The following is a 25,803-nucleotide window of genomic DNA, read 5'->3' as shown; positions in this document are numbered from 1 at the left end:
TAGAGTGTTTAAAAAATGTCTGTTAGGTCTATAGGTTTATAGTATTGTTCAAGATTTGCATTTTCTTGAGATCGTCTACCAGTTGTTTTATCCATTATTGAAAATGAGTTATTGAAATTTCCACCTATTATTAAATTGTCTATTTCTCTCTTCAATTCTGCCAGTTTTTGGTACATGTATTTTGGGACTCTGTTGTTAGGTATATGTTTATGCCTAACATATATGTTTATAATGACCATATCTTTTTGATGGATTTACCCTTTTATCATTATAAAATGTTCTTATTTGTTTCTAGTAACAATTTTTGTTTTAAGGTCTATTTTGTCTAATGTTAGTATAACCACTGAAGTTCTCTTTTACTGTTTGCATGATATATCTTTTATACTTCCAATCTATTTGTGTCTTTAAAAGTGTGTCTTTTGCAGACAGCATATAATGGGATCTTTTTTTTCTTATCTATTCTGCCAATCTCTTTCTCTTAATTGGAATGTTCAATTCACTTATGTTAAATAAAATTACTGATAAGGTATGATTTACATCTGTCATTTTGCTATTTGTTTTCTATATGTGTAATCTCTTTAATGTTTTTCTCATTACAACCTTCTTTTGTATTACACAGATATTTTCTAGTGTATTATTTTAATTCCTTTGTTATTTCTCTTATTATATTTTATTTGAGTGATTGTCTTAGTGATTGCCCTGGGGATTATAATTAACACTTTAATATATAATAATCTACTTTGGATTTATACCAATATAATATCCATAGTATACAAATCTTTTTTCCTATAGTCCATTTCTTCACCCTGACTTGTGCTATTACTTTTATAGAAATGATATCCTTATCCATTGTGTGCCCATCAACACATATTTACAAGTGTTACTTTACACAGTTGTCTTTTAAATAAAATAGGAGGAAAAATGAGTTACAAGCCAAAAACCCAAAAGTTTATACCATCTTTTGTATTTACCTATATAGGTACCTTTACTAGTGCTTTTTTATGTCTTTATGTGGATTCGAGTTACTATCTAGCATCTTTTTATTTCAGCCTGAAGGGCTTCCTGTAGTATTTCTTGTAGGGCAGAAAAGTAAGCAAATAAATGCTCTCAGCAAGCAAAAAATTCTTCACAGTTTTCATCTGTGAATATCTTAATTTCTACTTTAGTTTTTTTTATATATATAATTTATTTATTTATTTATGGCTACGTTGGGTCTTCGTTGCTGTGTGTGGGCTTATTGCGGTGGCTTCTTGTGTTGCAGAGCATGGGCTCTAGGCACGCGGGCTTCAGTAGCTGTGGCTTGAAGGCTCCAGAGCTCAGGCTCAGTAGTTGTGGCGCATGGGCTTAGTTGCTCCGCGGCATGTGGGATCTTCCCGGACCAGGGCTCGAACCCGTGTCCCTTGCATTGGCAGGCGGATTCTTAACCGCTGTGCCACCAGGGAAGCCCCTCTATTTTAGTTTTGAAGGATAGTTTTGCTGGATTTAGAATTCGTAGTTGACATTCTTTTTCTTCCAACATTTTGATTATGTCATATCACTGCATTCTGGCCTCCGTGGCTTCTGATGAGAAATCAGCTTATTGGTTAGTCTTCTGGAGGATTTCTTGTATGTGATAAGCCACTTCTCTCTTGCTATTTTCAAGAGCCTCTCTTGGCCTTGGGCTTCAGCTGTTTGATTATGAAGTGTCCAGCTGTGGATCTTTTTGAGTTTATCTTACTTGGCCTTTATTTGGCTTAGTAGATATGTAGGTTGATAGTTTTCCTTAAATTTGGGAAGTTTCAGCCGTGAATTCTTCAAATTCTCCTTCTGCCCTTTTCTCCTGTCCTCTTCTCTCCCTCTGGGACTCCCATTATAAACATATTAGTCTGCTTGATGCTCTTAGGCTACGTTTATTTTCCTTTAGTCTTTTTCCTTTCTGTTCCCTAGACTAGGTAATCTCAATTGGTCTATCTTCAAGTTCACTCATTTTTAATTCTGCCTGCTCAAATCTGCTGTTGAACTCTTGTAGTGAATTTTTCATTTCACTTATTGTACTTTTTTTTTTTTTTTTTTTTTGCGGTACGCGGGTCTCTCACTGTTGTGGCCTCTCCCGTTGCGGAGCACAGGCTCCGGACGCGCAGGCTCAGCGGCCGTGGCTCACGGGCCTAGTTGCTCCGCGGCATGTGGGATCTTCCCGGAACCGGGCACGAACCCGCGTCCCCCGCATCGGCAGGCGGACTCTCAACCACTGCGCCACCAGGGAAGACCCACTTATTGTACTTTTAATCTCCAAATTTCTATTTGGTTCCTTTTTATAACTTCTTTAGTTCCTTGACCTTATTTAGTTAGCTGGTTTTAATTCTTTTTTTTCAGTGGGTGGGCTGGCAGGACCCTTGGAACGGAGGCATCCTGTCCCCTAATTTCAGTGGGTAGGCTGGCTGGACCCTTGGAGACTAGGCATTTTGTCCCCTGATCTTGAGTGACCTTTGGAAAATGTCAGGTCAAACGGAAATTTACACAGGCGTCCCGGTGATTCCAGAAATGCACGGCGCCCGGCCTCTTGTCCCCCGTGGCGGCGTGGTGCGCGTGTTCGTGTCTCAGGGTCCACGCTTGGGTCCCTGCAGCCCGCTTTCGGGAGGGAAAGCGCAGCGGGCTCCCATTCGTGCGCTCGGCTTGAGGGACACCGGCCTCCGGGGGACCCGGCGGGGAAGCCGTGGCGCCTCGCCCCCGCGCGGGCTCCGTGTGTGTCTGTTTGTGGAAACTGTGTCGCGGCCGGGGGCGGGGGCGGGACGCTGGGACCGCCCGGGTGCCGATGTTGGCTCCGGGCCGTCCTTGACCATATTTAGAATAGCTCATTTAAATTCATTATTGTAAGTGCCCGTGTTTGGCCTGCCTCAGGAACAGTTTTTCTATTGATTGTGTGTACGGTCCATCTTTCCTTGTTTCTTTGTATGTCTCCTACTTTTTGTTGAAAACTAAACATTTTAGTTAATATAATACGGCAACTCTGGAAATCAGATTCTCCATCCTCCACAGGGTTTGTTGCTGTTGCTATTTGATGTTTGTTTAGTGACTTTTCTGAACAAATTCTGTGAATTCTGTATTCTTTTTTGTGTGTGGCCACTGAAGTCTGCTCAATTATCTTAACGGTCAGCTAATTATTCCACAAAGACTTCCTTAAAAGCCTGTAATTAATAAGTCCCCCAGTCTTTGCCAAGGGCTCTGTGTGTGTAACTGGAGAATACCTTCAGCACTCAGCTGGGCTGTTGCTTCTTAGCCTTCGTTTTCTGCTTGCATAGAACCTCAGGTTTAGCAAGAGGTTAATGTGTTTTAGGCCCACCTGAGCACGCACACAGTCCTGGCCGGATGCACAGCCGGACACACATGCACGGGCTTCTAGATTACCGGGAATATACTAGGGATTTTCAAAGCCTCCTATGGCCATCTCATTCCCCATCTTTTCCTTTTAAGCTTTTGTTTAGCCTATTGTATTAACTGTTACCCACTGCTTCAGGGAGTTGCAGTGCTAAACAATTGCCCCCGATTTATTTCCAACACCCCTGGGAAAAGACTTTTTTGCATAGGGTGAGCTTCAAGTCAGCTCATTTAAAGACAGTCTTGCAAGTGGGATCTTTCCGGGTCAAACAATGGCCGATTCTCTAGGAATGGGGCTGTGAAGATGCTCCAACCCCATTCTGCCCCTTCCAACGGCTGCCAGACTGCTGGCTTTAGCTGTGATTGTGGCTCTTGGCTTTCAAGGGTACTGCAAATCTGGGGGGTGGGGGGTGGGAATAGGGCAAGTTAAAACACCGTGAAGCTTGCTCTTCTTAATGAAATTTATCCTTTTTTAAAAAAAATGCTCTATGAATTGCTGCAAGAGTTTGGCTAGTTTTCGGAGTTATAAAAATGTCAACTTTGACAATTTTTGGCAGTGTTCTCATTGATTTCATAAAGAGGAGAGGCTTTTTCGATGTCCTTACCAGCATTTTCACTGATGCTACCTCTCACTATTGAAAGACTCGATACATGGTGTTTATTGTTATCAGTTATTAGCTCAACAACCTCATGGGATGAATATCATTATTATTATGTTACAAATGATTATGAAGCAAAAAGTAAGCAAAATATTTGGTGTCTTCCGTCTCTTTTTGCTGCACTTTTCCCATTCCACCTGCCTTACAGTAAGGCTCCTCATCAATGTCTGTCCTCAGAAAAGGATTTTATATTAATCAATTTTGTCAGATTAATCAATTATATGGATTTCAGGTCATATGTTTCCTCTTCCTTTGATGTACTGAGTCAAAGCATCTCTTTTAAAGGAATTTGAAGCATCAGTGAGAAAAGTGGAATTTTGATTTTAAGGCAGGGAAGGCCTTGAGATGCCTGAAATAGCATTATATGGGCAGGAGACGTTAATCATTTTAGTGGTCTAGTTTGGAGTCCACCATTGCCCGTGGGCCTGGAGATCTGCCAGGGCTTATGTGGGATGATTTAGGGCACTGCCTCAGGGGGGTGGTGTGCAAAGGGCAGAAGCAGCATGGAAAGCTGATTGACATTCTTGGTGGGATGTTGTGAGGACTGGCTTTGTAACAGGTGTATAGCATACTCTAAATAGGATACTAAAATCAATAGCATGGCTGTACCTTAGGATCAGTAATGTCATAGGAGCATCTTACTCAAGAAAACAAAATTTTCAGACACCTTGTTTGCTTGTTGATATAGCAGATAGACAAAACATGCTTCAGAAAAGAAATCTCTGGAATTGGTTTTCCTCTATGGCTCTTTCTGCAGAGATGACATACTTCCATAAATGGCAATCATTTGAAGGATGATCTCAAAGAAGATTCTGTTTTAGGTAGAGGATAGATTCTGCCTTATAACCTGGATCAGTCCTCTACCAGAAATACTAACTGTTCAATTCTAATATATGTGCTTCAGTCACTGGAGATAAACTGTGAAGAGATTCAGAAACCTGAGACTTTTTTTTTAAAGAAATATATTGTTTAAGAGGATTCAAGCGTCATCGTGACACATCTGAACATAGGTTAATAACTCCGCTGCTAAATACTAAATACTCTTCACTGTGCTTGGGGAAGTAATACTGCAAAGATGGAAATTCAACACCACCTAGGTATAAACTAATGCCAGGTGTGTTCTTGTTGCCTTTTCTGTTTTTTGTTTTGTTTTTGCGTTGCTTTGTTTTGGTTTAGGAGAAAACATCAAAAGCCTGCTGTTAATCTGGTATTTGACATCGACCTGTAGAATCATATGACTTCAGAAATAGTTTCATGAATGAGGAAACTAAGGCCCAGGGAGTTTGGGTGACTGTCTAATGGAATTCATGAGTCAGAGAGCTGGACCTTAACTCCATACCCGTGATACCTCTTGTCCAGTGTTTGTTCCATGTTACTGCTCCACCTCACATATTCCACTTAGGTGAAATGTAATATTGAGGTGAGAATACCTGAACATGTGTGGAAATCTCCAGAAATGTGTTTGACCTTATTAACTGCACTTTGGTTATAGTATTCTTACCATGTGAAAAAATTCAAGCACATCTAATAGAGAACATCACTTACTGTGGACACTGTTGACACCAGTGCAATCTGTATTGAACTACTCTCCTTTAGCTCATAAATAAATATATTTGGGAATGATGATTCACCTTGATTGCTGGTTTTGAAATTAACTCCAATGCAGGCAAGAGAATTTGGACTCCATTTACCTGCTTAAAAGGGATGAAATGCCAGGCAAATTGTTAAGAGAAGTTCTGTGGTTTGTTGTATTTGCAAATAGTTCAGAAACAATTTTACAGTTTACTTCCCTTCTAGTTCATTTTGTACAGTGGTCTACGTGGAACCAAGTGACCTTTCAGATTTCTTCAAAATCTGTGATTCTTGACTGAATGCCATTGCGAAGAGGACTTGTTACTGATAACCAAGATGAAATTCAACAGACTCAGAAAGATGATCTCATAGCAGAAGAAACTTAGGATTTTCAATGATACAAAGGGTGACACAGAGGAACAGTAATAAAACGCCCAATTTAGAGGGTTAAAAAATAAGTAATGTAGCATGTTATGCATTGTGATTATAAACTGCTGAATTGGCATTTACTGTGACAAGAGTCTCCAATTTACTGGATACGTGTCATTGGAATTTGCCCTTTCTTTTTATGTGTCTTTCCATGATGAATACCAGTGCTGGGAAATGAAGAGCTCTTACCCTTTTCATGATTTGCTGAATGCTCACGAACTTGCCAATTGATGCTTCTGTAATTTTTGCCTCAAGGTCACCTGAGGGGACAGAGTCATCCAAACAAGGTCACTGACTCTGTGGAAAGTTAATAGTTGTTTCTTGAAAAGGAAAGTCACAGAAAACTTAGGACACCACGGATATAATTACTCTAAGATGGAAAATGAATTAAGAGACTGTTTTCTTTTAATAATGAAATTCATTTAAAATGTGATAAATACTGCTTGGACAACTAAGGTCATTTGGTCTGCTCTCAGTAATTCAATTAGGAGAAATCTGAAGGCAGTAAGTGTGTGGTAGGTGGGAGCTGTAAAAGCACTGGACTGTTAATAATTTGAGACTTTCTCATCCCTTTACGCGGATGAAAGTGGATCAATTATGTGAACGCTCGGGTCTCCGTATCGTCCTCATTTCATGTATAGGCCTTGAGGGACGTTGCTCAAGGACCCCAAACCGTGAGGCAATGCTCTTGCTCTTTGGAAGAGGGTCACTGTCTTCAACTTGATTTTTCAAACCAGGAAAAATGCAATAACGGGCTTTTTTTTTTTTTTCTTTTCAAGTCGTAATTTCAATGTCCTGAGAACATAGAACCCTTTTGAATCAGAGCAGCTGCTAAGAACTAGGGCAAACATTCAACAGCAATTTGAGAAAACATTTAGCATTATAGCAAGCAGGGACTAGCTGAACGTTCCTAAGAGTGTAGACCCAAAGAGCATGTGGGTTAGGCTTCTGGTGCGTTTTCCCGTAGATAGTGGAATTCTTAGATTTGGGTAAGCTGCTCTCCACCCTCCGGCAGACACTGGGGGTGGGATCTAAATTTAGTTTCGCCCAAAGCAAATCTGCTAACAGTGTTCATGTTTTTCAAATGAAAAAAATTAGAATACATGGCTTGACAATTACAAACACATTTATGAGGATAGTGAGATTGTCCTGAAAATTTTTAGAAATGGGATTAGCATACATATGCTGTACCTCAAAGCTAAATAAAGCTTTTAAAAAGTCGTATCATATGTCTGATTGTTATAACATATGTCTAGTTATCTATAGCATGATTTGTTTCTAAATAATTAAGAATTAGCCATCATCTTTTGATTCTGTTCTTCTTTAATGAAGTTGATTGCACACACACACAAAATAAAGTATCTCGGTACCACCTTTTTTCTAGTGCCTTTTCTTAGTATTAACCAGTGTAATAGGCCTATTGGCTGTTGGTGCAATGCCTTGTACCAAATGTCAAATGACCTTAAAAAAAATGTTTTTGAGCACATCTTGGAAACCACATTGACCATTTGGAAAGTCCAATGGTATATGTGTTGGAGTATTTAGATATCCTGATGACATTTTATTTTAAGGAACCTTTTATTTTAACGTTCTGAACAAGTGGGTCACCGTTAGGGGTTTGCTCCAAAGGCTGAGGCTGGGGTGAGGGATACCTGAAACAACCAGGAACAAAAAAGGTACAAGAATGAACGCTGAATCGCAAATCAGGGAAGTAGAACTTCCTATAAGTCCAAGAGCGATGTGGATGCTTGTGTGGAAACAGGCAATTGAACTAATGGGGCAGAAAACCGAAATACAAGAATGATGCTGGAGGGGAAGCAAAATGTAAAGGCCCAAACCATGGCCAAAATAAGCCTGAAGGGCTTGTGGTGTGTATATATTGGCCTGCAAAGCCGTGCTGTTGTGAGTGGGTACATCTGAGAAAGCTATGTAATAGCGGTAGATAGCTCCATCTTTCCGATGTGTCTTAAATTCATTCTCTCTCTATCCGTTCAATTCCTACCATTACCTAAATCCCTGTTATCTTGAGTCTGCGATACAGGGACAGGCTGTTCTTTCCGCTACTCGCCCTCTAGTCCATCCTTTATCTCGGTTCTGGACTCACAGTACTGACCCTGTCACTCTTTCCTTTGAAATTCCTTGAGCGCCTCCCATTGGCGACTGGATTAAGTCCCAACATTTTAGTATGGAATTCAAGGTTCAACTCCAGCCCATATTTTGAAACCTCTTTCTCCCTTAGTTCCCTGTGATCAATCATTTATTTATTCATTCAACACGTATTTATTGAACTCCTAGCATGTGTCAGGAATGAACAAAAGTGTTTTATCCTAAGTGTACATTCACCATTCCCTAAGTCCACATTATATGTTCTTATCCCCAGTTCCTTCCTAATGCCATCTTGTTTTTCTGGAATGTTCTTTTCCATCCCACTTCTTTTATTTGTTTGTTTGTTTGTTTTTGGCTGCGTTGGATCTTTGTTGCTGCGCGGGCTTTCTCTAGTTGCAGCGAGCGGGGGCTACTCTTCGTTGCAGTGTGTGGGCTTCTCATTGTGGTGGTTTCTCTTGTTGCAGAGCACGGGCTCTAGGCACGCGGGCTTCAGTAGTTGTGGCACGTGGACTCAGTAGTTGTGGCGCACGGGCTTAGTTGCTCTGCAGCATGTGGGATCTTCCCAGACCAGGGATCTAACCCATGTGCACTGCATTGGCAGGTGGATTCTTAAGCACTGCGCCACCAGGGAAGCCCCTTCATCCCACTTCTGACTGTAGAAGTCATATTTATCTTTCAATACTTAGTTAAAATGCCCTGTCTTCCCCATTATCATCTCAGACTGAATTAGTATAGTAATTGCTCGTCTTCTGACCTAGACTCTGCACAGTGTCCACATCATAGGCCACCTTGTCCCTCTTGCTGTCCCTGGCATGGCTTCCTTGCTGCACCCTCCTCTCAGGTGGGTGAACCTCCCTGTGATTCCTCAGCATGTTATTCCTCCCTTCTGGCAGGCCTGGCTTACATTCCTCTAATGGCTTGCAGAATTCTTACACCTTCTCCAGCTATTAAAATTAGCTAAAAGGCATCTCCTTCAAGCAACAGTTCCTCGTCTCCTTCTACCCTCAGACCATATTATAATAAGCCCTCCTTCCTTCAGGTCTTCTCAGCATCTGGTTTTCTCTCTGTTAGGGCACTTGCTTCATACTGTTCGGTATGCAATGAGTTGTCTATGTGTCTTTTCCTTTATGCAGCTTGGAACTCATTTGGACTATGGAAACCAGATTCTCCTTGGCTCTCTTTCCCCAGCAGCATGTGGTCCGATTCTTTGTTCATAACAAAGTCTTTAGTAAGTTTTTGTGGAATGAATGAATGCATACTTTTTTTTTTTTTTTTTTGGCAGTACGCGGGCCTCTCACTGTTGTGGCCTCTCCCGTTGCGGAGCACGGGCTCTGGACGCGCAGGCTCAGCGGCCATGGCTCACGGGCCCAGCCGCTCCGCGGCATGTGGGATCTTCCCGGACCAGGGCACGAACCCGTGTCCCCTGCATCAGCAGGCGGACTCTCAACCACTGCGCCACCAGGGAAGCCCAGAATGCATACGTATTTGGCTCCGTATATTACTGTCATGACACACATCAGATATGTAGAAGCTTAATACCTGGTGTATAGTCTCAGGAATACATATATATATTTAATTTCATATATATAATTAAATTCTACTAGTATATATAATGCAGTCATATATTATAGTCTCTCTCTCTATATATATATCTATATTTATATATATGTAAACACATTTGTATGTATATAACTGATGTATAAATATAATAGATATATACATGCATATTTGCATGTGTGTGTATATATTGTATGTATATAATTATATAAAATGGATAAAATTATATATTTGGTATGCAGTCCAATATATATATATAAAATTTGGTATGCAATCCAATAACAGAAGCTTCATACCATCACCTTCCCTTGGGCTAAACGTATCGAGGAAGCTCTCTCGTTAACTAGCAGGAAGTACAGGCAAGACGGTGTCATGGCCATCGAGTGCAAGACATGGGCCACGTGTGTGAAAGCAGTGACACATGTCGGCACAGGCCCCTTGGACTCCTCTTGGCGCAGGAAACATGCTGTGAGCTGTGAGAGTGTCCCATTGACCTCCCCAATGGGGAGGTCACTGTGCCTCTTGGGTCAGCCCCCTTATTCGTTACTGTCTTTTCGTCTTGGGAGCAGCTGTCTCTCCAGGAAGAGATTAGACCTTCTGGAGTGTTGGGAAAGGTAGGGCTGGGGCATACTGGATGCTCTTCTGTGTGAGAAACCCACTTCTCTGAGTATGAATCAAATCCCCCTCTTTCAAACACAGATAATCCACTCCCTGCCAATCAGTCTTCACGTCATCAAGTCTCCATCTATGGTCTGAGTATCTATGGAAGAGATGCTCAAACACACTTTTTGCTTCCTTGCCTTTCCCGTTCTAGTCCATCTCTTGTCTACCCTTTTCTCTCCCTCCCTTCCCTCCTTTCCTTCCCCCTTCTGTTTGTCTGTTTGTTGCTTTCTCACTCTTTATTTTTAAGGTATGACTCTGCTTCGATGTACTTGGTACACACAGTAAAAGGAGCTGATGATGAAAGTAACCATCGTCACTTTGTATTGAATTGTTGGTGTACAGCCTTAAGATTTGAAAGCATCTCACCTGTTTGTTCTTGACTGTACAGTGCCTTAGAGCAAATTGTTTTCCGTGTTTCTTTGAAGGGAAGACTAAATGCAGTCAAACAGATACTTAGTAACTTTGGATGCGAATTACGCATCCAGTCTTTGAGGAACTTTGTGGGGATACGGGTTCTGAAAATATTGCTGCCGTCAGCAATAGCGCTCGTAATTACTCTAAAACTGTAAATGTAAAAAGGCGTTGCTGGGCTATCTTCATCCTCCTATTTGCCTGTTTTTTAGAAATGCCATTAAAAAATGCAGCACTGATAAAGGAAATGGGGAGGATTTTCTTATGGTGCTCCAAAATTCCAATCACATCATAGTAGTTGTCAATGAATTGATGACCAAACTCTGATGGCTGACTGTTTGCTCTGCAAGAAAATAGAAATGCTTTAAACAATTTTTTTAATGCCAGTGCTATTTGGTGTCTTGTGTTTGCTAAAATCTTTTCTGAGGTGAATGCAAAGGCAGGGGAGCTTCACATTTTATTCATACCGGTCTTGAACCAAGAGGATTAGAAAACACAATTGTCTGTTCACTGTGGATTTGATTCTTGTCTTCCACTCCCTCCCAAAGAAACAGAGGTTGGGTAGTAGGCAATGTATAAAATCTTTTGAAATTTTTGTTTTTAGAAGTACCACTTGCAAAAGATAAATATCCTAATGGAAACTAATGACGTCTGTAGTGAACCAGACTCTCTATGGTTTATTTTTAATCATTAGTGTAAGAACAGACATCTCATCTTTATCCTTTACACATCCTAGATGTGCCTATTCTGAAAGCTATCGTTATTAGAAAAAAAACTAGAGTTAACCTGTTTGAAGTGGTTATTCAATTTGACAAGGTCAGTACCAATTTTTCCCCGTCAGGAGTTCAGGGAACTTCTTGGCTGTCTTGGCCGGCTTACTAGCAATTTTTGTTATTTTTTGAGGTGTGTATCAGTGGAGGGAAAAGATCACCTGGGCCCTTAGGACATTGTTATGTTTATATTTTCTCTCTGCCAATATCTGTCAGGGGAGAGCAAAATGACCATCTTAGTTCTTTCCTTCATGCTTTTCAGTGCAACTGAATTCCTCAATCTAACTTAAAATGGCAGGGACTCGAGAAACTGTGAGCCCACCCCTGATAGTAGGTGGGTGGTCAACTTTTCTTAAGGAGGTTAAATCAGGGGACATTTCACATGTGTTGGAAAATGTGCTTCAAAGTCAAGTTCAACGGGGAATACCAAAGTACTTGGAATGCACACGATTATGGCTCATCTCCAGGAGGATGAATGCCATAGAAGACATCATCATTTTGAATTCTTACTCAAAACTTGTGAAGGAGCTGTTAATGGGAGGACAGCTGATTTTTGCTTAGGTTTTTTCATTTGTATCTATGCCCAAATAGTCAGTCTTATTGGAAGCCTGTATAAAAGAACTACTCCTTTCATTTACAAGATTGTTCAAAGACCCTCTGGTATATCTGTGATGAGCCTTCTCCAGGAAGAAAATTCTGATTGTTTGCTGAAGAATATTACTACAGCTAGTGCTGTGGAAAGCCGGACATTGGTGATAAAGGGTAAAATGAAACTATACCCAAAACCCACAGCTCATGCTCCTTCCATACTGACCAGATGTGCATTTTGTCCCCGGAAGTTGGGTGGGGATGGCTGGGGAAAAATGGCGAGACAGTCAGACCACAGTGTGATAAAGAGTAGAGATGCGTCTCCTAACCTTGTGTACTTGTCAACCTTCTGTCGGGCTGCTCAGGTCTCTCTACATCTTCTGAGAGGAGATCCTGCATCTCAAGAACAAAGGAGTGGGCTGAGCATAGTTTATTAATATTTCTGTGTCTTTATTCATAAACTAAGGGAATTATGAAGATTATCTTTGAACATCTGAAAAAAGCATTGTTAAAAATAATTCATGTGAATATTTTTTAAATGCAAGGAAAGTCAATTACGGTCATGGACCTAGATGCCAGGTATAGTTTAAAGTTATATGCTAAGTTGAGCAGAGCAGAACACTAATGCAATTAGTGATTTATTCCCCAATAGTGCTTTCCATCCATGATTTCTCAGGATGTTTTACAGAATCCCAATTATGTCACATACCCTTTCCTTTATTAAGGGAAATGTCATTTTATTTCAATCACAAATCCTGGTTAGATTCTCCCACAAACTGGAGGTACTCAGAAACTAGGACTGATGTCTGTGCCTCAAGCTTTGTGTGAGTTCTAAACCTTAAATTTCAGAGCAAACAGATTGGTTCTGTGTATATTATGCCTAAAACAGTCTCATAGTTGCTTTAAAGCCACATTTGGGATGCCTTTCCGCTGGGTGCCAGTTGTCCAAACCTAGATGTTTCATGGCAAAATGGATTATTCTGACTTCCTTCAAGTGTGTGTGTGTGTGTGTGTGTGTGTGTGTGTGTGTGTGTGTGTGTGTGAGTGAGTGAGAGAGAGACAGAGCGGGAGAGAAAAATGCATGTGTCTCTGTGTTTTTTTGAGACATACCTCAAGTGGCCACACTAATTGCATTAGTGTGGCCAAGAGAAGAAGAAAAGTAGACTCCAACCAGCTCTAATGTTTATTCAGCACAAACAAAAATACATGTTCTTCCCTTATTTTTAGTTATTGCAAAGCAAAGTTACAAACATAATAAGGATTATGTTAAAAAGAAAAAGAAAAAGACATTGTCTAGAACTCTCACTTTTAAGATGTTAATACAGGAACAGTGTGCCCAGATGTATCCTGTTATCATTATTTCAAAAGAAATGTCTTAGAAGTTTGAAAAGTGCTTTGCTGTGAGTGCTGGAGGTTTAAAGATACTATTGGTGACTTTTGCAGAAAGAGCTTTCATGAAGAAGCCGCCTGGCAATGGTCACACCAACACCAAAAGTATTCAGTGTAATCTTTTAGACTCTTACCTGTCTGTAGATGTGAAAAAAGAAGTGAAGGGAGGAAGATGGGAAAATTCTGTTCAAAATTACCATCAAAGCAGTTGGGAAGGAAAAACAGCACACCTTAGCTAGTAGCCGAAGTCAGACTTTTACAGAATAAAAATTAAGAGGCACTGGCCATAAGGAGGTACATTGAAGCTGAAGCGACACCTGACTTTGTAGTTACCTATAACTGTCACCCACATCCATATCAACATTATCAATAGGATGCCTGTTCCTGCTGTTCGTATAAATGGAATCAGACCGTATGAACCTTTTTTGGCATCTGGCTCCTCAACAAAATGTCTATGAGATTTATGCTTATTATTTCATCCATCATTAACTTGTTAAATTTTAATCCTGTCTACTGTTCTATTCTATACCACGATTTACTTCTCTCTTCTCTCTTCTTCTATTGATATTATTTGGGTTGTTTCCAGTTTCTGGCCATTATGAATAAGGCTTCTGTGGATATTCTTGCATATGTCTTTTGATAGACACATGCACTTGTTTCTCTTGGGTGTATGCCTAGGGGTGTGATCGTTGGATCATAGGGTAAAGGTATATGTTGCTTTAGTAGGTAATGGCAACAGTTTTCTAAAGTTGTTACACCAGTTTAGTTTTCCTTCAGCAAGCTATGAATGTTCCAGTTATTCCACATTCTTGACAACAAGTGGTATTATCAGTCTTTTGGGTTTAGCTATTCTAAAGAGGATGTAGTGGTATTGCATAGTTATTTTAATTTGCATTACACTGACGATTCTATTGATTTTTGCTAATGTGTCACTTAGGTATTCCCTTTTATATAGTGCCTGTTTAAATCTTTTGTTCAATTTTAAAAATTGGTTTCTTTGTCTTTTCCTTATTAGTGTGAAGGAATTTCTGAGATATACTATGTATAAGCTTTTTTGTTGGATAGATGTATTAGAGTTGGCCCTCCATATCCGTGAGATACGGAGCGCTGACTGTTCTTTGGCTGTTTAACGGACTTGAGCATCTGCCGACTCTGATATCTGCGGAGGGTCCTGATACAGATCCCCTGTGGATACCCAGGACCAACTGTATAACTATCTCCTCTCATTCTTGGATTATTTTCTTCATTCTCTTCCTGGTGTCTTTTGAGAAATTAATCCTTAAATTTAATGCAATACAATTTCTCATTTTTTCTTTGATGTATATTAATTTTTGTACTAATTAAGAAATAATTTTCTACCCTAAAGTATGAAAATATTCTTTGTTTTCTTCTAGAAATTTTGTGAGTTTTTTCTTTCATACTTAGGTTCAAGGTCCATTTCATGTTAATTTTTAAGTATGATGTGAAATACTGACACAAAGTTCTTTTTTTTCTCATAGAGATACCCAGTGGCTCCATAACCATTTATGGAAAATAAATTCTTTTCCTCCTGAATATTTGGCATCTTTGTCATAAGGCAGTTTACTCTATATGTGTGCGTCTCTTTCTGGACTATCCATTCTGTTTACACACAGTCTTTTGTAAATTTTTTCTGCTTGTATATTATGGTTATAGTCTCATGATAATGATATTCAACACAGTACCTTTCAATGGACAGGATTTAATTTATAGATGCACTGAAATTTACTTAATCCCTTATGGCTTTTGAACTCAATTATTAAATTTTTTTTCTTACATGTACTGAACCATTATGTACCCTTGTTCCATACAAGTGCAGTAAGGCTAGCAAGGGAATTAAATTTTTAATGAAGAGAACCTCTGTTGTATAGTGTGAAGTATATTAATACAGCATCAGAAGAACTGAATTCCAATCAAGATTCTGCCCCTTATTAACTGTGCAGAATAGGTCTCAGCTGTAATTTGGGTATAATAACACTTACCTCCAGAAATATTATAAGAGTAAAGCCTATTAATGGACAAGTGCTTTCAAAAATGTAAATTGTTATAAAAACGTTTTTGTTATTGATAAATAATAAATGTTCGACAAACAAAATCATGTTAGCTTAGTTGACAGACATAAAATCATTTTAGCCTGTTCATAAGAAAACATACCTTATCTGGGACAAGCCTCTAATTCAGGAGAGATCTCCAGTCTTCAGGAACTTTAAATTGTAGTAACCTTTTAAGTATTAAGTACTTGCCCTATCTCCAAAATTGGAGCCCTCCTAAATCTGTAATTGTTGGGTTAATCAAATAAATGATTTTGAAGTTTCAAGAGGAGCTTTGTGCTCCTTTTCATCCACCTGATGAGGCGTGGTAGGTAGACTTGGCAGCCTAGATTGCAAAAACGAATGAAGGTGTCTCAGACATAAATTCAAAGACCTAGGGAAATGATGAGAATAAAACAGTCCATACATTTAGGATGGTCGGAGTCAAATAATTATGTGTTGGGTTTCCCAGGTGGCGCAGTGGTTGAGAGTCCACCTGCTGATGCTGGGGACGCAGGTTCGTGCCCCGGTCTGGGAAGATCCCACGTGCCACGGAGCGGCTGGGCCCGTGAGCCATGGCCGCTGTGCCTGCGCATCCGGAGCCTGTGCTCCGCAACGGGAGAGGCCACAACAGTGAGAGGCCCGCGTACCACAAAAAATAATAATAATAATAATAATAATAATAATTATGCATTGCTTGGACACTAGCAATTTCAGCAATGACACTGCAGAAGGATGGTCCTCTTAGACATTCTAGAATGGTCTGTAGGAGACGTGATGACCTTGACATCTTCAGCTTGCACAAGGTGGAGCTCAACAGAGATGTGTCTGCCTCTGCTCATTCCAAGATATTTCTCCTCACACTCAGCTCATTGGACAGCTCTCAGTCCCACCCTCCTGAGGTTCAGAGAAAAATGGATTTATTCAGTGTGCTAGTCCCAGCCCTGGGACATGATAGTCAACTCAGTGTCCTGCTGTTGTATGTCAGCCCATGGAAATAATAACCCAAGTGACATGGAAACAGCGTTATTTTCTAAAACTTGAATGATAGAAATTGGATGCAATTGGATTCACAGAGAATACAATATATTATTACGTGTATTTTGAAAGCACAGACTTTGGGAGAAGAGTATGTGTTACTGGGAGCAAGAAGACAAAGTATCTACATGTGATGTTGGCTGTAAAGAAGCAAAGAGTCATAACTGGCAGGTTATGAAGAGTCATGAAATCGTTAAGGATAAAAGTGAAAGACCTGCTCTATTGCCATCAGTCACTTACCTGGTTGATAATATTGTAAGCAATAAGAAAAAGTTGCATTCTCCTTCAATTTCAGTGAAGGAATATTAGTATAAATAGTGAAATGTTTTTAAGTTTTCCTTGTATCCTTAGAACTAATAGGGTATCTGAAGTCATCAAAACCACAGTGAAAGAAGACAAAAAGTGACTAGAAACTCAAAATCATCCATCTCTGGTCTCCCAGAAGAGTTAAACATTTAATTCCAAATTTCAGAGTTACCTAAAAGAAAATGTGTGCAAACTTTCCTAAGAATACAGTGTTGAAATTTCTGTATCTCATTACCTAGTCTTACAATTGCTTGGTTAGGATAGATGGTGTCTTTATTAGCTTCGTAATTTAAACACTTAAGGTGCTAATTAAGGAGAAATAAATCAAGTTTTCTTTGGCATTTTGTGATGTCTATATGCTGTCTAGAAGAGATGCAACTTAGATGCAAAAACACAAATAGCTTTAAAGTAAAGGCTGGAAAAAGATATACCATGAAACAGTAACAATAATGGATCTGGAGTAGTTATATTAATATAAAGCAAAATAAACCTTCATATATTAATATTATTAGAAACAAAGGGAGATATTTCATAATGTTAAAAGGATCAATACATTAGAAAGATATAACAATTATAAATGTATATGCACCTTATAACAGAAACCCAAATGCTTGAAGCAGAAACTAACAGAATTGAAAGGAGAAATAGACAATTAAAGAAGTAATAGTTGGGGATTTCAACACTCCACTTCAATAATTGATATAACGGGTAACTCAACAGAAAATCAGCAAGGGTATAAAAGACTGAACAACATTATCAACCAATGTTACTTAATTGACATTATTGCACATTTCACTCAAGGACTGCAGAATACACATTTTTAGAATGAAATATTCTTCAGAATAGACTATAGGATGAGCTCTGCAATAATTCTCAGTACATTTTTTAAAAACTAAAATCATGCAATTGTTGTTTTCTGACCACAAAAAAAGTTAAATTGGAGATCCACAATAGAAGAGAATCTGTGCCGAATATTTGGGTACAAATACACTTCTAAATAACCCATGGGTCAAAGAAGAAACCAAAAGGGGATCAAAAGTTGTTCTGAGTTGAATGAAAACTAAAAAAAAAACAGATGAAAATTATGGAATGCAACTAAAGCAACGCATAGAGGGAAATTTATAACTCTAAATGCTTATGACACCAAAAAAGAGTTTCCAATCCCAATAACCTAAGCTTTCACCTTTAAAAAACTAGAAAAGAGCAAACCAAATCCAAAGTAAGCAGAAGGAAGGAAATAATAACAATTAGAGCAGAAAATTGTGTTTACAAATTACCAAAATGGACTCAAGAAGAAATAGAAAATCTTGAGACCAGAACAAGAAATCTAATTAGTAATTTAAAATCTTCCCACAAACAAAAGCCCATGTTCTCTCATGTCTTAATTAGTGCATTCTATCAAATATTTAAAGAAGAAATATCAGTTTTTATAAACTGAGAAAATGGATGAAGAGGGAACACTTCTCATTTTTTTTTCGGGCCAGAATTACCCTGATACCAAAGCCATATAAAAACATCACAAGAAAACGACAGACCAACATCCCTTGTAAAGTTAGATGCACACTGGGCTTCCCTGGTGGCGCAGTGGTTGAGAGTCCGCCTGCCGATGCAGGGGACACGGGTTCGTGCCCCAGTTCAGGAGGATCCCACATGCCGCAGAGCGGCTGGGCCCGTGAGCCATGGCCGCTGAGCCTGCGCGTCCAGAGCCTGTGCTCCACAGCGGGAGAGGCCAGAACAGCGAGAGCCCCGCGTACCACACACAAAAAAAAGATACATGCAAACTCCTTAACAAATATTAACAAAACAAATTCAGCAGCATATAAAAAGGATTATGTACCATGAGCATGTGGGATTTATCGTAGGAGTGCAAAGTTGGTTTTACATCTGAATATCAACCAATGTAATAACCACATAAATAGAATCAACAGCAGAAACCACGTGACCATCTCAATAGACACAGAAAGCACATTAGACACATGCCTTTCTGGTGGGGATACACAACGGTACATCTACTTTGAACAACGTTTTGACAGTTTCCTAAAAACTTACCTAACCTTATCACACAGCGTTGTAATTCCAAATTCCACTCCTGGGAATCTACACAAGAGAAGTAAAAATATATGTTCACACAAAGAATTGTAAGTGAATGTTCACAGCAGTATTACTCATAATGGTCCAAAACTGGAAACAATTAAAATGCCTGTGAATTTCAAAATGTGGTGTAGCCATATAATTGCTATTCAGCAATAAAAAAGGAACAAAATACCAGTACATACTACAGCATGAATGAACCACAAAATCATTATCCTAAGTTAAAGAAGCCACAAAAAACCAAATCTCTATATTCTTTGATTCCGTTTATATAAGATGTCCAGAAAAGGCAAATTTATTGAGACAGATAGTGCATCAGTGGTTGCCTGTGTTTGGGGGTTGAAGCAGGATTGAGTGCAAACAGGCTCAAGGGAATTTTTTAGAGTTATGGAAATGGTCTAAAACTGCCTTGTGGTGATAATTGCCAACTGTATAAATGTATAAAAAATCATTTAATTCTACATATGCAATGGGTGAATTTTATAGCATGTAAAAATACCTTAATAAAACTGTGTAAAAAAGAAGTCTCAGCATTCTCATTTGTAAACAAATGGATATACACAGCATTCTTTGTGTGTGTAAGAAATGAAGCAATTCATAGAAACTGCTTTACACAGTGCTTGACGGAGTTAACAGTGAATCAATGTTGTCATCACCATCATCATCATCTTTACACTGAGTCTAACCATCTGTCTTCAAGACCCTGGTTGCTGAGCCATGCAGCAGGAAATGCCACCCGAGTCAGTGTAGATTGGCAAGGCTAAGCCTTCATAATCTAACTTTGGCTGAATGCTCGATGCTTTCTGGCAGCTCTGGACTCTCATTTATTACCTTCTTCCGTTCTCTTCACTAAGCTCTTCAGAACCCCATCTCCTTTCAGTCACTCATTCTCACATGTAAATACCACCCTCTACCGAGTAGAATGTCTATGAAGGGATCTCCTTTGAAAATATTTCTGCATCTACAATGATCTTACAGTTGTCTTTCCTATCACAGTGTCAGAACTGTTCCTCCTCCTTTTCTCCGGCAGCTCTTGCTTCCGTGCCCTGGATCAAGTTCTTTGAAATCCTCAGGGATCTTATTAACATTCTGTCATTAACAAATAAAACCAGGGAGATCTCTGGCGGCCTAGTGGTTAGGATTCCGGGCTTTCATCGCTGTGGCCCGGGTTCAGTCCCTGATCAGGGAACTGAGATTCTGCAAGCCATGAAGCACGGCCATAAATAAAACCAAACAAAACTATTTGCCAACCCAAAACTCTTTTTCAGTCTTCACTTATCATTAATTGATGTATCCAACAAATTTTTATTGAATGCCTGCATTGTGTCAGGTGCCCTCCTAGGGATGGGAGACATGATGGTCGGAAAGAAAGAAATGGCCCCTGCTTGAGCTGACGGTCTAGTAGAGAAACAGTAGTTAAAAATAATTGGAAGATGAATTAACAACTTTAATTATTAATTAATACAACCAAGGAAAAATGAGAGAATACTAAGAGAACATGTAATAGAAGCTCCAGGCAAAGTTTACTGAAAAAGTTATATTTAAAATGAACTGTAAAGGATGAATAGGATTTAACAGGCAGTTGAAGATTTAGGAGAGGGGAGTGGAGGAAGAATTCCCAGCAGAGAAATGTACAGATATCTTGAGGCCAAATACATGAGTATTGCTTGGCTTTGGGACTAGACAGGCCTGATTTGAATCCCAGTTCTGCCACTAACTTTATGCCATGGTATGGTTATGAGCATTAAGTGATAGAACCATTCTGAGAATCCAAGAGTACAGGATGGTCTTTCTATTCTGCATGGATAATTTAATGCTTAACAGACATCTCTTGTGTAGTCCTCACATCGTTCTAGGCATTATTTCCTTCGCTTTGAAATGTGGGATCAGAGATTGATAGGGCTTGAATCACTCAAGGACACTGACTAGTAAGTGTTAAGACATTTTAAACTCAGTCTTTTGAATAAGTTATGTTAATGTGATATTGTTATGTAGCAGGTACTCAATGTTATTTCTTTTCTTCCTATTCCTTTCTTTCACACTTTCCTTTGATCTGACAGGACTATCATCAATTCATTGGACTAGATCACCTTCATGCTGATTTTTTTTTCTGGTATGCCTTTCTTTCCAGTATATTTGCTAAATTAAGATTTTAATACTGTTAAAATAGAGCTATGGTTAATTTTCAAAGGGCTGAAGATATTTTCATTTTTTCTTTACCATCACCACAGTTATAATGTTACGGCAATATTTTTAGCTTCAGCTCCCTTATTTCTAATATAAGGGATTTGAACTAGACAATAACTATGGTCATTTCCATTTCTAACAGTCTGTGGATGCATATTTCTGGTCTTTCTATGTAACTTAATTTTCAAAATCTTACTTTTTATCATGTAGTAGCTATATTTTATGCCTTCATGAAAATAAGTAAACGAAAGTCATTTCATCCTGTTTCAAGGTATGTAATTTGTAGATAGGACACTGCATCTACTTTGGTTGCTTTTTTATGTAGAATAAACTTAGGAGTCAAAATTCACACTATAAGACATTTAAATTGTCTTAACGTTTATATCAATACATTTTAATTCTATAATGTCACCTATGATAACTTACACCACTGTATTTGCCAATTTTTTTGTTATGTAGGATGTCAACTAATCATGGAATCAAAAATGTCTTTCTCATGCTAAGATGGTCTTTTAAACCACGATAAACACCGAATTCCCACTTTTATTTGTGATACTCATAAAATAGTTGTGCATAAAGCAATTTGTATTTTGCTAAAGGCAAAATCTGTCAATCGTATTGAATATGTAGTAAAAGTACATTTGTAAGGCAATATTTAAACAGAGGAATAGATAATAGAAAGTAGCAGACAACTTCAGGTAGATTTTTCTATTCTCTTAATATCTAACTTTAACTTGTCATAAAATCTTCTGAAAGGGTCAGCATCCAATTAAACTCTTGTACTAAATGCCGAATACAGAAGCAGTTGCTTCTTTACAGAAAATACGCCTTCTGGAAATTTCTATAATGCATGTCAACTTTTTGAGGATAAAAAAGCGCATTTGTTATCCTAGTTCAGAGATAATTGCTTGCCATTAGGTGGGTTGGAACGTAAATTTTACTCATCTCTGTCAGCTAGTGTGTCAACTTCCTAAACTCCATCTCCATCTGCCCCTCCAGTAGAAGCTGAACATCGTTTTTTTGCCTTCCACCAAAATGATAATGACTCGTAAATGTAAACTGCATTGAAATCACATGTGTGGGAACGTTTATTAACTTTTCTTTCTTTCTTTTTTTTTTTAGGAGTAGAGAAATCAGATGGGTTATCTTGGTTAAGCAACAGGATTAAAAAATAATCCCATCCAAACTCATTTTCTTTTTTTCTTACAATGGTGTAAACATATTATTTACTTTTAACTTTTTTTCTGTTTTTGCCTTCTCTCTCTCTTTCAAGAATTACATATGCAATTGGCTGTCAGGACTTTAAGACATAATAGTGTCACAGAAGAGGTACTTACTCTGCCTTCCTCTAAGACGGGGTGGGGTGTGAGACCAGCCACCTGCATGTTTCCTTGTGCCAGGATTCTTGTCTCTAAGCCCAGAAGTCACATTTTAGCACCACAGACTGTGACTTTAGGGAAAAGCCTTTAATAAAAATAGCTGTGGTTTCCAAAGTATCTACAGTTTTTGTTTTTTCCCAATGTTCACCAAGACTTTACTATTTGCCAAGCTCTATTTTAAGCTATTTATAGATATTAACTCATCTTAATTTTTACAGGAACCCTTTAAGATAGATACTGTTATGATGCCCATTTTGTAGATGAGAAAACCGAGGCAGGAGAGAGGTAAAGCCGGTAGCTGAACTCAGGAAGTCTGGACCGGTGGAGACTACCCTCTTAATCACGATATGATTTTATCTTTTAGCATACTCTCTTATTCAGTCCTGAGAAAAACCTGATCAGTCAGGCTGAGAAAACAGATGTTCAGAAAGTTTAGCTAGTGTCCTCCAGTTACACAACTAAAGCAACTAACAAGTGGCAAAGCAAGGCCTGGCTGCTGCTAACGCGCATGCTCAGAATGCCCTGTGATGTCAGAAGATCCCCCTACCTGCCCTTTCCCTACAAGGCATTGATCTACTGAAGGGGGCGAGGCAGGAAAACCTCATGGCGCTGCTGCTGCATTCCACCCATTCCTGGCAAAATCCTGTCAGGACTGGCCGGAGAGCACTTCCTGTACTGCTGTGCCACACCAGTTCTAGGGAAAAAAAAGAAAACATAGTGGAGGGAGCTAAGCACACCATTACAAACCCTCTTTTTCTTTTTTTTTTTATTAGCTACATTTGGTATAATGCATATTTACCTTGATCATCTAGCTTTTTCCAGGGGAAAAAAAAAAGGCAATGTGGTTTTCTTATAAAGATCTGAGATACTGCCACATTAGTCTTACATTTACCCTCGAGGATAAGAATGCTTGCTGATAAGAAGTGAGCTCTAAAATATGGATACCGTGTCTCAAGTATTTAAGGATAAAGCGATAAACATGCAGATGGGGCCATTAATGAACATTAATTGCTTTAAATTAGGTTTTATTGTGCAGTGGGTAAATTGGAAGGTACACATTTGCATTGGTAATAGAAAATTAATTTAAATGCTTCAGGAAGCAACATATCACCTGATGTGCTAAAACCTGTTATTTGCAGTAGACTTCAAAGGAAACTTGAAGGGCATTATGTGTTAAAATAAAATAAAATAAAATAAGCTATGCTGGAGGCATACATATGTGAAAACCTCCTTGGGTGTAAACATGGCTCCTGAGTTTGCCTAGGCCAAGAAGGCTCCAGATGGGGACTTGGAGGGATAACGTGTCTCCCTTTTCTAGTGGCCCATTTCTAGCCAGGACCCATCTGGGATCACATCCAGAAAGCCCTCTCTCATGCCTCTCTTCGTCTCTCCAGCGGTAGTTTAAGCCTGTATCTTCTTATTCCGTCTCTGAAGAGTTGGTAACCAGAGGATATGCATGATTTGATGGCTCTCCAACTTTGCTCTACTTGGATAGAAGTAACCTTTTGTCACTTAAAAAAAATGTGTCACTTTAAAATCACTTAATTTGTCACTTTAAAAACACTTTAAAAACTTTAAAAAAAGTTTAAAAAAGTTTAAAAACTTTTTTAAGTGTCACTTTAAAAACACTTAAAAAATGATATTCATATCACTATTTTGTTCTGGATCCTGCCCTGAAAGTGATATTATTTTTAAAATATTAAAAATTCTCTAATAAGAGAGGTACATAATAAAGACCTTTCGTTTTAAGACAAAAGTAGTAGGAAATTATCATCATAGCCGTTCTATTGACTCAGCCAATGGTACTGCAGTAACTTAAGATAGGGGAGTGGAGTGGGGCTGGGAGGAGGGATAGAAATTTGAGCCTTAAATATCATAGAGTACACCATTGTGGGGTTGGGAAGACAAATTGAGGCTAGAGATTTAAATTTGAGAGCCATCACTTTAGGGATTATTTTCAAAGCTATGGGATTGTATGAGATCAACTAAGGAGTAAATGTAGCAAGTGAAGTTAATATAGAAAGAACTGAGCCCTTGGGGCACTCTGGCATTTTGAGGTCTGAAAAGAGGGGAATGAGCCAGCAAAGAAGACTCAGAAGAAGTGAGGTCAGAGATGAAATAGAAAATATTGGGAGAATGTGGTGTCCTGGAAACCAAATAAAGAAAACGCTTTAAAAACATGGGAGCCGCCAGCTGTGTTTAATGCTGCTTAGAGGTTGAGCAAAAAGACGTCCTTGTTGACCCTGGCAAAGTCATTTTTAGTGGTGTAATAGGGACAAGGTCTATTTGAGGTAAATTCAAGAGAGAATGGTGGATGAAAAGCCAAATGAGTGAATATAGACATCTTTTTCCGGGAGTTTAATATAAAGGGGAACAGAGAGCTGGGTGATAGAGGGGACTGTGATATCAAGAGTACATGTTTTTAAGCAATGAGGTCTTACAACAAGACTATACTAGTGGAAATAATTCCGTAGAAGAGAGAAGTGAGAGAAATGGTGATCCTAGAGAGAAAGGAACTTCCAGACAGGGAATGGTATCCAGTACACAGGTGGAGTATTGATCCTAGATCCATCTAGGGAGAGCTGTCTATGGTTGCTGGGTAGAAGTCGCATATATGGGTACAGATGGAGGAGGTTCAGAGATTTGGCTCATTAAATAAAATATTGAACTGCTCTATTTCTACATTTGAATCAGATTTTTGTTTCAGGTAATCAAATATTTTCTCAAGCCTTTGAATAATCCACTGATGCTTGAAAGTCTGTTGTACCAAGTGGGTAAAGCGCAGCTAACAGAAATGGAAAATGTTGTGTCGTTTATGCAGCCAAAGATCTTATAAGTGCTTTCTGCTGAGCACAGCTGTCTTCCTTGGGGGTCGACCACTCTTTGACTGTCCCTTGGCTGGGCCTACTATACCTGGGAGCAGATCTCTGTTTGCAACAAGAACAGCTATGAACTTCAGGAGCAGTTTACTGAATGCTTAGGGAAAATGAAAGTACACCACCAGAGAGTAGCTTGTAACTTTGAAAAGAAGGGACCCCCTCTCTCCAAATCTGAGAATTTCTACTGGGTCAACTCCCTTTCTGCTTCCACATGGATTGACGGCAGGTAGCTCACTCTGTTACTAGGAATACTGCAAGTGTTTTCAGAACGTAAGAGTCCAGGCCCGAATGCCATCATTTCCCCCATCTCCCAAATCCTTTAGAACTCAAATCAGAAGTCTCTTCTCCCTTATGTGTTTCAAGGGCTGCTCATTGCC

General features: G+C 39.1%; 1 protein-coding gene and 1 pseudogene across 3 annotated transcripts in view; both read left to right on the top strand.

Annotated features, from left to right (window-relative positions):
• The window catches only part of HS6ST3 (heparan sulfate 6-O-sulfotransferase 3), a 647,987-nt gene that overhangs the window by 473,570 nt on the left and 148,614 nt on the right, over positions 1-25,803 (top strand). The window lies entirely within an intron of this gene.
• On the top strand, positions 16,086-17,290 carry LOC137211427 (ubiquitin-conjugating enzyme E2 variant 3 pseudogene; annotated as a pseudogene).

The sequence above is a fragment of the Pseudorca crassidens genome, chromosome 18 (assembly GCF_039906515.1).
Source record: "Pseudorca crassidens isolate mPseCra1 chromosome 18, mPseCra1.hap1, whole genome shotgun sequence".
NCBI classification, from domain to species: domain Eukaryota; kingdom Metazoa; phylum Chordata; class Mammalia; order Artiodactyla; family Delphinidae; genus Pseudorca; species Pseudorca crassidens.
This window is presented reverse-complemented; position numbering and strand designations above follow the sequence as displayed.